The 10,223-nt window shown below is 41.8% G+C and overlaps 1 long non-coding RNA gene across 1 annotated transcript; it reads right to left on the bottom strand.

The window, feature by feature from the left end:
* Nucleotides 1-5,297: 5,297 nt before the first annotated feature.
* Nucleotides 5,298-9,133, bottom strand: LOC144542430 (uncharacterized). The gene is made up of 9 exons (XR_013507265.1): nucleotides 9,038-9,133; nucleotides 8,651-8,794; nucleotides 8,424-8,522; nucleotides 8,211-8,276; nucleotides 7,797-7,940; nucleotides 7,570-7,668; nucleotides 7,347-7,412; nucleotides 6,933-7,076; nucleotides 5,298-6,774 (listed from the first exon to the last, which is right to left on the bottom strand). It is a non-coding gene; the product is annotated as an uncharacterized LOC144542430 (long non-coding RNA).
* Nucleotides 9,134-10,223: the final 1,090 nt, after the last annotated feature.

The raw sequence follows: 10,223 nt of genomic DNA, 5'->3' as shown, positions 1-10,223 counted from the left end.
ATAACAAGTCTCTTACCTCTTTTCAGTATGGCGTTGCAAAAGATTCTTGGCACGACAACAGAGCCCTACAAGTGGCTTGCCCCTATCACTCTGACGGTCGTAGCCTCTAAAGAGGTCCCCAAGGTCACTGACTGGCACTTCACTGAGGGGGTGGTGTCTGTGGCTGTGGTTCGCCAAAACACCTGCTTCGCTGTGTCCGATGGTGAAACAGTGACGAAAATTACTGTTTTTGAGGAGTATGCCAGGAAGGTGTCAGTGGGCACCACCTATATTGTTAGAAATTACCACCTGTCAAGGACGGGAGCTGTACCCTTTATCCAGTGTTGGAAGGACACGGCATTCTATTATACTGCTCCTCTCACCATTCCGGAGGAGTTGATGGTGAGCTGCCGGCTGCTGCTGAACCCCACCTCTCCCATTCTCCGCCTAAAAGACATTGTCCCAGAGAAGCACACCGGTCTAATGACAATTAAAGGATATGTCTCTTCTGTATGTACCTACCTGCTATGATGAATCACACACCTTCCACAATAGGCTGCAACATCCCACTCAAGCGCATCAAATATCAAGTCCAGCAGACTATCATACATGCTTACACTAAACAGCCCAACGGACAGAAATCTATCCGTTAGTAATTCAGTGTGGCCGCGGCCTAATAGGCTGATAGGGATCAGCTGATTCTGATAGGCCATTGGTGGTCATGGTAACCAAAGAGACTATTCAACTTAAGACATGCAAACAACAAAAAATGTGACAGTAATAGTCACTATACTAAGCACTGATAATAGTCTGATAGACTGAAACATTTGCTTCCCTTTTTCACCTCACCTTGTTTTGTGCACTCTGGGCACCTGTGGATTTTTGGCAATTCTGTTTATTTAATAAGACTTTCATCTTTGAAAACAGCTTTGCCTTACATTTTTTGTAAGGCATTTCTCCTCGGATTTTTTGTGTATGAATTCCACCCATATAAAGTAGTGGAATAGTGTGCACATCCCACCCAACTTGTGTAAAGGTGCAGGACAAAATCAACAACTTACAGAGAGACTGGGACGGATGTCCACACACAGAATATAAGCTCCCAAAGAATTTATTGCAACGTTTTGGCCAGCACAGTCTTCATCAGGTGTTTTGAGGAAGACCGTGCTGGTCGAAACATTGCAATAAATTCTTTGGGAGCTTATATTCAGCGTGTGGACATCCTTCCTTGTCTCTCTGGATTCCTTCCATCCCAATACCAACTAGTTATTTTCTTTATAATAGTCCTTCACACTCAACAACCCACTTACCTCATAAATCTGCTACTATCTACAATATCCACATCTACATTTGCACATATTTAATGGAGACACACAATAATCTAAAACAGCAGGTTTAAAAACATCCCAAGTGTCTATATTCAATATTTTGCTTGCTTTCTACTGTACATTTTTAATAGATTTTATTTTACATATGGAAAGATCCATGACATAGCCTAACTTCACACCCCTCCAAGTAGATAAGCTAAAATACCACAGTTGCTTAACTCCCTGTTCAACAATTCTCATGCAGTGGTTTATTTTCTCAACTTCTATCACATTTAGATGGAACCTGTGAGGAAACATGATGGGGCAGGGGGCATATGCCCTGTCCGTAACCTGGTGATCAGCGAGGTAGAAAACTGTTCAAAATCCTCTTTTGTGTCCCACTTTTAACTCAATGAATGACATGGTTCATTTCTGTTAGATTTTTTTTAACATGTCAAAGCTTTGAAGAATTTATATATTTAACTGTTTAATTTTGGTTTAGTGAAATTTCATGAATTCTTAACATTAATTAGTTAAATGCACAGTTCCTATACTATGAATACAACTTACCAAGCACTTTTGTCTTTTGTCAGGAGGGAGCACAGGTGAAGGTTGCTCTGTGGCGGGAGGCCAACCTGGTTCCCGTCAACGTTGGGATGCCGATTCAGATTACCCACCTCGAGGGCAAAAAAACGCCACTTCATGATTACATCTTGAACTCAACTAACTTCACAGAAGTTAAGGTAACTAATACATATAAAACATGCTTTCATTTTTGTTTCCATTTATTATGAAGTTCTGTTATTATATCATTGTTATCACAAAATGGATTCTATGGCTTGTGTGAGCACAATATTTTGAGCTGCTGCTGGCTCTGTGCCTCCTCCGCGGGAGGATGAGATGTGGGGCACCAGGACCCAGGAAGATGGGGACCAGGAGCTGTTGCTGCAAGACGACACCCTCCTCGTCATCTCCAAGGAGGTGTGGGCAGCCAGTTTCCCAGATGGGCTGACCACCATCCCATACCGCATCACAACGGCTTACGAGCAGGGGAGAATCACCTGCATCGGTACAAATGAAATTTAAAATGTTTTATATACCTAATGATACGTAATGATATATTTTCTGATTTAATTGTTATACTGTTGAACTGATACCTAATGATACCCAATTATATATTTTATGTGATTTAATTGTTATACTGTTGAACTGAATAAAAGGCTAGTTACTTAAACTAGAAAAGGCTAAATTTTCTAAAGAAAATTTAAGTGTGCTTGCCGCCCTTGCAATGCCCCTGCCCTTAGACTTGGCGTTCACTAGCTTTGCTAAGCAGTGCAGCATTGCAAATGTTAGCATTTTGACAGACTAGACTCAGTAAACAGAGCCAGTTGCGTTCAAAGGCACTGGGAAACTTTTCTCATCACTGCACAGCAACATGTTTGGTATCGAACGAAACTACAGATTCCCAGCTTTCCAAGGACCCCTAAACGCATCACAAAGACAGCGCAGAGGCTGACAGAAAGCCCATGTGGGGAACTCATGGTCTCTGTCGCCATCTGCTGGCTGTGTCGAAGCACTGACATGAATGAGCTCGACCATTTCATTTCATGTCATTTTATACAGTAAGGTCAAGTTTAAAAAAAATGCTGTCATCACATTGAAATGGTTACTATGAGGCCATATTTCATCACACATGAATGCAATTGGGCTCTTTGGATTCACAAGAGTCTCAGCTTTGTAGCCATACCCAATTTCTACAATTCCATGACCGCGGGAGGATGAGATGTGGGGCACCAGGACCCAGGAAGATGGGGACCAGGAGCTGTTGCTGCAAGATGACACCCTCCTCGTCATCTCCAAGGAGTCTCAGCTTTGTAGCCATACCCAATTTCTACAATTCCATGACTGTTTAGGTATCACAGTGTGCAGAAATAGGGAAAGAAAAAAAAGGCGAGAATAACATGTTTTCACTGCATGCAGAACACTGTGTCTTTAGTACCCTGGAGCTCATATACCCTATGTAGCTGACATATGTCAGATATGGCTGTAAAGCTAAGACTCTTGCGGTTCTAATGAGCCATTCAGATATCTTGATGTGAGAGGTCAAGGGACCCGTTTGAAAATAGTCATGCCCATTTAACTATGTCAAAAACGTTGCTGACTTTGGAGCTATGTTACATAACATGACTGGTACCTACGTATTTGTCTGGATGTCTAGTTTCCGCTAATAAAAAAATGCTCCGCTCTAGCTTAAAAACTGAGCTCGTGAGAAGCTCCGTTAAGCGTCGGCCGACGCGCAGAAACCACCATACTCTGTGTGTGTACCTTAGCTTCAGTTAGATTCAGCTACTGTGTAGGAGAAACCAGACATACCTCTCGATCTCCGCAGCGCGGTCCGTCTGTCCCAAATGCATCAAGCCAGCCATTAAAAACTCTGCACTAGACTTTTAATATACAGAATAAAAGTCCAAATACATCCATACTGATCTGATTCTACCTTAGCTTCAGCTACTGGGTGGGAGCCTCCCGATCTCCGCGGAGAAACAAGGACAAAACCAAACTTCAATTTCTGGCTCTGTGATCCTGTGATTGAGTCCACACGGTTCTCAGGTTCTCATCCTTTTACAATGGGTGTGTATTGCGTCTAAAAATGCCATTTAATCATTAATATCTCAAAGAGCTTATGATGGATCTCTTAGAAAAGTAATAGCACACGGTTCCTCAATGAGCCGCACATTTTGATGTCTAATATATCTATGTACTGTAAAAACTGTAGGAGGAGTAGCATAGTAGTAGCAGTAGTAGCAACATTTGTCCATAAGAAGAATAAGAATAAAAATAATAAATAAGAGTGTGCTTTGCCTACGGCAAGCACACTAATAAGTATGCAAGATAGTAAGAGTGTGCCCTGCCTACGGCAAGCACACTAAATATTGTCTTGCTGTTTCAAGTGTATCAGACATTCACCCAGAAACAATCTTCCATTTTCATGGTACTACACTGCCACCTTGTGGTCATTTATAGCAACGACATGTCAGTATAAAGTGTCAGTGCGTTCGAATGTATTACATGATTAAATTGTCTTTTGATATTAATCACGCAGTTAGAAACACAAGTTACATATATGAGTTAACTTGGTGAAGACTTTATAGCCACAGATTTGACCATGAAGGTTTATTTGATGTCGTTATATTGATGTGCTAGCTATATAAGTTTGAATGTAAGTTCACAGGATTTTATTATTTTGATCAATTGACAACAGTAATTGGTGGAGATGTAAAATACCGACGTATTATTTTAAAAGAAATCTTTATTAAGATCACTTAGTAATGGATCCCAAAATAAAATAGACTAGAAGAATGATTCCTCTTGCTGTATACTCAGTATACTTGTTGTACCTAAATATATAAGTGATACAATGTATAGTTTTTTAATTACGGACGTTTATTCGACAGTAGTGCTGTACAGACTGTAAACAGTAATTGAGTCTAACAGAGATGAAAAGTCATGTCCAAACACACACACACACGTATTGTTACACGTATTGTTACCATAGCTTCTATGAGTATAGGCTTCACCCTCTAACAGCTATCACTATTGGGGTCACCACTCCTGCACATGCACAGTACTGAAGACTTCAGTCCACGCCCTCACGCTGTCCACATGAGGGCCCATCTCAGGCTTTGCTGATCTCCTCAGCCTGGTCAGGTGGCAGCTGGTCAGGTTGTGCGGTCAGGGCTGACATGGAGGCCAGGAGAGCTAGATGTCAGTGGAAGCAGCTTGAGTAGTGCACTGATGCACCCTGTCAGCCAGCCTTGTGGTAACTTGGTCCTTGGCTGTGTCCACACGAGGAGCTTCAAGTACCTCTACTATTTCTACCAATCCTACTCTTTATACCACTCATCCGTCCATTTATCTACAGCTATTTTCCTTGTCCTACACAATTTGGTTGTGGTCCTTTCTGGGATTGACAACAGCACTTGGCACTGAAAGGAGAGACAAAGTCTGTGGTCAAAGTAATCACTTTTATTAAAAACATTTCAAAATGGTCCCACTCACAAAATCTGCACAGCCAGGTTAATTTGTATAGCACTCAATCACAGTTACAGTCACAGAGTGCATAAAAAGCAAACAATTACTGATGTTAACTCTCAATCAGACAAGGAAGGAAAACTCCCTAGAAAAAGGACTTTACAGAGACAGAAAAAAAAGGGGACAGAAAAAGTAGACAGGAAAAAAAAAGCCTAACTAGATCTAAATAATCATAAAATAAAATGTAACGGCCGGCAAAGCAGCCTAACCTGACTAATCTTGCCTAGGATACCCGGCACCACCAACCTTAGACCCTCTGAGCATACAAGGAAAAACTGCCAAAAAACCTAATTAGGAAAAAAAATGGAAGAAACATTGAGTAGGCCAAGTGTGAGAGGGATCCCCCACCAGGATGGTGGACAATAGGTGCAGGGAAGAAGAGTAAAATATACAAAAATATATACATTGATATATATATATATACGGTATATATTATTTTTTGGCCATTTGGGCAGATAAATTCTATAAACAAGAGCGAAAGGAATAATTAAAATACTATGCATTAAAATATACAAAGATTAATGAAAATCTATGAAGAAGAGTTTCAGGTAACACAGATAAAGTATTGCACTTACAAGCAGTACTGCACTTTTAACAGGAGTGGGCAGGGAAACTGTTGGCCAATTTTCAAAAAATGATGACAAATCCCTACCAACATAAATATTGTAATCACAGGCTTTTTGAGATACAACAATGAACTACAAACTTAAAAATGCTGATCGATAAAACAGCTGTAACTGCACAAAAATTAAAGGAATCAATAAAGGTTGAGTCCAATCAAAGTGCCATCGCTGCCTTAATATTGCAAGGTAGCTGGAGACATTAAAAGAATAAAATAAAATAAAATTCTGTATGGAGAATTCCATACAGTATTTAGTTATTAGGTTAGAGATGGTGTGTGTGGTTGTGGTTTGTGTATGTGTGGTTGTGGTGTGTATGTGTGTGTGTGTCTGTGTGTGTATACATGTGCAGTAGCAGCAGTAGTAGCATGTGTAACGTGTAGTGTGTGTGTGTACACGTGCAGTAGCAGCAGGCTTTCACATTAAATCATACTCATAATACTCCCGCAATATGGGAGGGCGGTTAGCTACATGAAGTGCGTCAAAATGCCGTGATTTTAGGGAGTCCCTTCACTGACCTACGTCCTAATTTCATGCTCAATCTAATGAAAGATCTCATATCATAAGAGTTTTAGACTGGCACAAAAACAGAAATGGAAAACATATACATTGGGAGGTGTAGGAGTTAGCCATAATAGCACAAAAAATGTCGGCAAATAACTATGCATATGCAACCAAAAATGAAGCAATAAATAACACCAAAAAATAATAAAAATTCCAGGCTCGAACTTCCATATGGTCCCAGGTCGTCACAGGACATTTGTTCCTCCAGCACCCTGCAGAGAAAATAGAACCTGCAAATGAATTACTCAACAAGCAAAAGTCCAGACCCCTGCCATAGCCTTAGCCTTAGCCAACAGGGGTTGCCATCACGACCCACCAACATAACACTACTCACAGTAACCCTGTAACAATCTTGACTGAGGCTACTTACAGTCTGCCTGGATCCAGCTCTAGTGTTGAACGCTCACACGGGTCACATGGCGGCGGCGCTTCTCGTTCCCCTGTTGCATATGTTCAGCTCAGTCAGTGCAGCACCGGTCCTGTACACGTCTCCAGCCTCACCTCTTCTCATGGCCTGATAGAGGGGAGAGACAAGTCTTACACCAACCCTGAATATGCACATGGCCAACAGTCACATTCTACAGCTGCAGTTAAGAGGGAACAAACTGTTCAAGAATCAAGCTACATCAATAAAAGGTACATACAGCTCACACAACACAAAAATAAAATCCAATTATTGTAGCAAATAAAAAAACAATGCAAGCAAAGCCATGCACCAGGCTCAAGTTCAGAAATTTACGGCAGAAGGTGCAGTAGTGGCCTCATGGTATGGTGTCTCCCTCACCTGGATACATGTCTTTCAGTTTAGCTGGATGTGGAGTGTTGCTGGACATCTTCCTTCTTTAAAGCACTAGTGCAGAAAAACAAATATTTTATGCTTAATACTTTATCATAAAAATTACTACATACATATATATATATATATATATATACATTGAAATATGGCCTTTGACCGAAGCTCTTCAGGTTTACTAGAAAAAATAAGGGCGATGATCAAGTTCACTTACAATCTGCTTGGATCCAGCTCAAGAAGAGTGTTGAACGCTCACATGGCTACGGCGCCCCTGACTCCTACCTCGTCACAGGATACTTGTTCCTCCAACACCCTGCAGAGAAAAAAGAACCTGCTCAACAAAGCAAAAAGGCCAGACCCCTGCCATAGCCTCAGCACAGGACCCACCAACATAACACTACTCACAGTAACCCTGTAACAATCTTGACTGAGGCTACTTACAGTCTGCCTGGATCCAGCTCTAGTGTTGAACGCTCACACGGGTCACATGGCGGCGGCGCTTCTTGTTCCCCTGTTGCATATGTTCAGCTCAGTCAGTGCAGCACCGGTCCTGTACACGTCTCCAGCCTCACCTCTTCTCATGGCCTGATAGAGGGGAGAGACAAGTCTTACACCAACCCTGAATATGCACATGGCCAACAGTCACAGTCTACAGCTACAGTTAAGAGGGAACAAACTGTTCAAGAATCAAGCTACATCAATAAAAGGTACATACAGCTCACACGACACAAAAATAAAATCCAATTATTGTAGCAAATAAAAAAACAATGCAAGCAAAGCCATGCACCAGGCTCAAGTTCAGAAATTTACGGCAGAAGGTGCAGTAGTGGCCTCATGGTATGGTGTCTCCCTCACCTGGATACATGTCTTTCAGTTTAGCTGGATGTGGAGTGTTGCTGGACATCTTCCTTCTTTAAAGCACTAGTGCAGAAAAACAAATATCTTATGCTTAATACTTTATCATAAAAATTACTACATATATATATATATATATATAGAAATATGGCCCTTGACCGAAGCTCTTCAGGTTTACTAGAAAAAATAAGGGCGATGATCAAGTTCACTTACAATCTGCTTGGATCCAGCTCAAGAAGAGTGTTGAACGCTCACATGGCTACGGCGCCCCTGACTCCTACCTCGTCACAGGATACTTGTTCCTCCAACACCCTGCAGAGAAAAAAGAACCTGCTCAACAAAGCAAAAAGGCCAGACCCCTGCCATAGCCTCAGCACAGGACCCACCAACATAACACTACTCACAGTAACCCTGTAACAATCTTGACTGAGGCTACTTACAGTCTGCCTGGATCCAGCTCTAGTGTTGAACGCTCACACGGGTCACATGGCGGCGGCGCTTCTCGTTCCCCTGTTGCATATGTTCAGCTCAGTCAGTGCAGCACCAGTCCTGTACACGTCTCCAGCCTCACCTCTTCTCATGGCCTGATAGAGACAACTGTTACACAATTCTAAATATACACAGGGTTATGCTATCACTAAAATGTACATGCAGCACACAAATGAAACAATGCAAATTGAATTTTAATTATCATAGCAAATAAAAAACAATACAAGCTTAGGCACAGCCAAACACATCAACAATAAAGGCACACCAACACCTCACCAGAGGAAGTCCAGAGATTTATGAGGTGCAGTAGTGGCCTCTTGGTATGGTTTCTCCCTCACCTGGGTACATGTCTTGTAGTTTGAAAGACACAGTGAAGTGATGCTGGACTGCTTCTCTCATTCTGGGCTGATGGATCATCCCTGGAAGGTGTTTGCTACCTGTAAAACACTACTGTACAAAATACAAAACATATTCCTTATGATTATTACTTTGTCACAATATTTGGTCATTTTACTAGACGGTCGCAGAAATACGGTCTGTACCTGAAGCTTTTCAGGTTTACAGGACAAGAGAGGGGCAGTAATTGAGCCTCGTAACCTTCGGCGGATTGACTTGAGATCATAAAAGTTTGTTTGGGTGGCTTGCATCCCTCCATTTGGGTGTCTTCTTCTTGACAGCAGTTGAACGGAGTCTGTCCTTTTTTTGTGTTTTCCTCTGCTCCTGTGACTGAGGCAGAAAAGGGCTTTCTGTGGTCCTGAGAAAGAGCATATTGCTAACAGCTCCACCTTTGTCTGTGAGGATGCCGTCACATAGATCTGTTTCTTCAGGAGAGAACGGTCTTATCCAGTCTTTCTATTCCAGTCTTCCTCTTCCTGGGGCTTTGTCAGATTTCCTCACAGCCTTGCGTTCTCTGCGTTCCACGGCTCCCTTGCTTTGGGCCTCTACGCTCCTATTCATCCCGGAGTAGGTGGAACTGGGGATACCACTAAGTTCTCGAAGGCCATAGGGACCCATAATGTGTATGTGTAGTCTTGTTTTGAGGGGAGACCGTCCCTCCATCCCTCCCTCCCTCCCAACCTCTGAGAAGCTGGGGCAGCCAGGCAAGGTGTTGAAGCCTTACTGCAAAGGACGATCCCCCCCATTTTGCATTATCTATGTAAATTTTGAACAAAATTCTGTAAAATTGATGTTGTTTGATGTTACAAAATGTAAAATAAACTACACTCTTATTTGTAATGTCAAAATACAGTGCAAGTAAACAATACTCTTGTAAAGTGTAATTGTCAAAAAATGATCATATGTATTCTATTTTGTACTCGGGCAAGCGCAATGTCATGATTTATAAAAGCCACACTTACGATGGGTTATACTTACATTTCATCAAGTCGAGTCAAGTCAGACTTTATTTATATAGCACATTTCATGCATATGCAGCTCAATGTGCTTCACAGAAAATGTCATCAGTTAATACACAGTACACAGGAAGGTGATAACTGTGGTACGTTTGCAGTACACCGGAATGTA

This window comes from Centroberyx gerrardi, chromosome 2 (assembly GCF_048128805.1).
Source record: "Centroberyx gerrardi isolate f3 chromosome 2, fCenGer3.hap1.cur.20231027, whole genome shotgun sequence".
NCBI lineage: Eukaryota > Metazoa > Chordata > Actinopteri > Beryciformes > Berycidae > Centroberyx > Centroberyx gerrardi.
The sequence above is the reverse complement of the archived record's forward strand: the minus strand, read 5'-3'. Positions and strand labels throughout refer to the sequence as shown.